Raw genomic sequence first — 2,500 nt, forward strand, 5'->3', positions numbered from 1 at the left:
AGAGAAGCTCTGGACTTACCTTGGAAGTCTTTCTTCCAAGGTAAGTCCTGAGCGTCTCTCTCATTCTCTCTCTCTCCCTCCCCACTCTCTCTCTCTCTCTCTCTCTCTCTCTCTCCCTATATATATATATATATACACATATATTCTTTTATTCCTTTTTTATCTTTTACTTGCTTCAATCTACAGCCATGCCTTTAGTCGAATAGAGTGACCCCAGGATTTTTTCTTTGTAAGCCCAGTATTTATCCTATCGGTTCCTTTGTCGAACCGCTAAGTTACGGGACGTAAACACACCAACATCTTTTGTCAGGCGATGGTGGGGAGATGAACACAGACACAGATACACACACACACACACATCTCTATACATTTAGTTGTTCGACTTCATTATATTAAATCTTATTGAAAAACACACAATTGTGCTGACGGTTTTAAACAGTAATTGTCATTATATAACTGCGATGTAAGTCAATGGTGTTTGTGAAGTTCGTGTTACTAAATTTCTAAAATGTTTTATGTTAAATAATGTGTCAAATAGTTAAAAAAAGGTGAGTGACATGGAAAATGAATTTGACGCTCAACGTTTTCTTTTTTCATGTTCATGTCAATCTCTTTTATTTTATGTTCGTTTCAATTCAAGAAATATTATTTTGATATATCGTTAAACATATAAACAGTCATTTTATAATATGTTTATTGAAATTCCTTACATAATTCTTATTACAGATATCCTCTGCCGTGGTATATTTGATTGCAGTAATGTTCAGATTTTTTTTTATGAACATCGAATTAATATCGATACTTAACGTAAGAATACACTTTTCAAATTTGGCTTTTCAGCGTACTACAAAATATTTGCTTTAAATTTGGGGACCAGTTGGAAAGAATTGATTTTGTCTCATGCTACCTGAAATAATACCTTCTCTACCAGTTTTATTTAACCACTAATTGGCTCAACATATGTATAATTAATATTGATTTTTAAAGAATACAATTAGTAGAATATACTAATTTAATAACTATTTGCAACGCCAATGAATTATGCATATAAAGTAGCGTTTTTTTTCTAAGCAACGTTTAATAATTAAACATGAACTAGACATAGTTTATATTCCTATGATAATTAGAGAATTCCATTGCTTTCCTTTTCTTTTATTGGCATGTATATTTTTGCACCTGATTAGCTTAGAAGTGTATGTTGTTTAAGTTTTTAACAACTAATATCGAAGATTATTCTAATTAGTAATTGATGTAGAACTGATTTTTAACACATTATTACTAATAAATAATTGCTAGGTATAATAAATAATGGATTATTTTAAATGGGGAATATTGTAAGTAGACTATGAATTTACCAATTATTGTCAGCTTCTAGTAGAACATACTGATTTAATAACACGGTTTTAGCATTTCATTATAATAATATATTAGGAAAATATATTAATTCACAAAATATTTATGGCCTGTTTTATCATCAATGAAAGTATATTGCATAAGTATAGAAAATATTTCTATAGCACCTTTACAGATAGCGCAAATCTGACAGGAGCCAGCAAACAAATAGCAGCCTGCAAAATTTAATTATGACGTGGAGGTATTACACATTAATTGAAGTAAGTTCAAATTTGGTCGGCATTAATTCATATCAAGTGTTTTAAGTTGTTTCGAGTTGATACGGTTTATAATTAAACCGCTTATCGGGCGAAGATATGTATAGCTAGAATTGGATATAAAATAAAACTAGTGAAATATCTTAATTTAGTTACCAGTTGCATATTTTGTTTATGTCCAGTAATTACTCATGGATTATATATAATTTGTATCTCTACACTAATTAGCACCATTAATTGTTATCTTCTTAAAATTTCCGTCGTGTGTCATTATATTTGTGTTACTAATGACAAGCGGATTGATTAGTTAGAAATTAGTAGTTTAACTGGATTAATGTTAGCCATACATTATAACGACTATTTCATATCGAATAGCTATATTTTATAAGGTAACATTTCTTTTATAAGATACGATAATTCGATCTCCAATGCTATGGACACACATGGCTTTGATGAAATTATACGAGTGTTGACATATACTCTTTGTGAAATAAATTAATCTAACATCGTCCTAGATCGTTATTTTTGGGGTTATGATTAATGGAATTCTGAGATACTATCTAGAATGAGGAAAATGGTTACTAGAATTCTAAATACTTCCTACAATTTTATTTGGAGTTAATTGATTGCAAAATTGAGTAAGCTGTTAAGTAACTGCGTTCTATACAAAATTGTTTTTGAGCAATATCTCGTTGTCTAAATAATTGTTGTAGATAAATACAAGATTTATTGAAAAGCCTTTCATTAAAATTCAATTCTTTATGCAATGCGTAGAAATTTAACTGCATTAAATTATACAATTGGTCGTTAAATCATATGACTTACAGAATAGTTCGTCTGTCACCTAGTAATTACAACATATTACCATAATTTGATTATCAATACTTTTA

At 29.4% G+C, this 2,500-nt stretch overlaps 1 long non-coding RNA gene across 2 annotated transcripts in view; it reads left to right on the forward strand.

Moving 5' to 3' along the window:
* Positions 1-2,500, forward strand: part of LOC128249521 (uncharacterized) — a 71,377-nt gene that overhangs the window by 38,566 nt on the left and 30,311 nt on the right. For both annotated transcript variants that reach the window (XR_008265649.1, XR_008265648.1), the window contains exon 2: positions 727-807. This is a non-coding gene — a long non-coding RNA (uncharacterized LOC128249521). The remainder of the gene's footprint in view (positions 1-726; positions 808-2,500) is intronic.

The sequence above is a fragment of the Octopus bimaculoides genome, chromosome 15 (assembly GCF_001194135.2).
Source record: "Octopus bimaculoides isolate UCB-OBI-ISO-001 chromosome 15, ASM119413v2, whole genome shotgun sequence".
NCBI classification, from domain to species: Eukaryota; Metazoa; Mollusca; class Cephalopoda; order Octopoda; family Octopodidae; genus Octopus; species Octopus bimaculoides.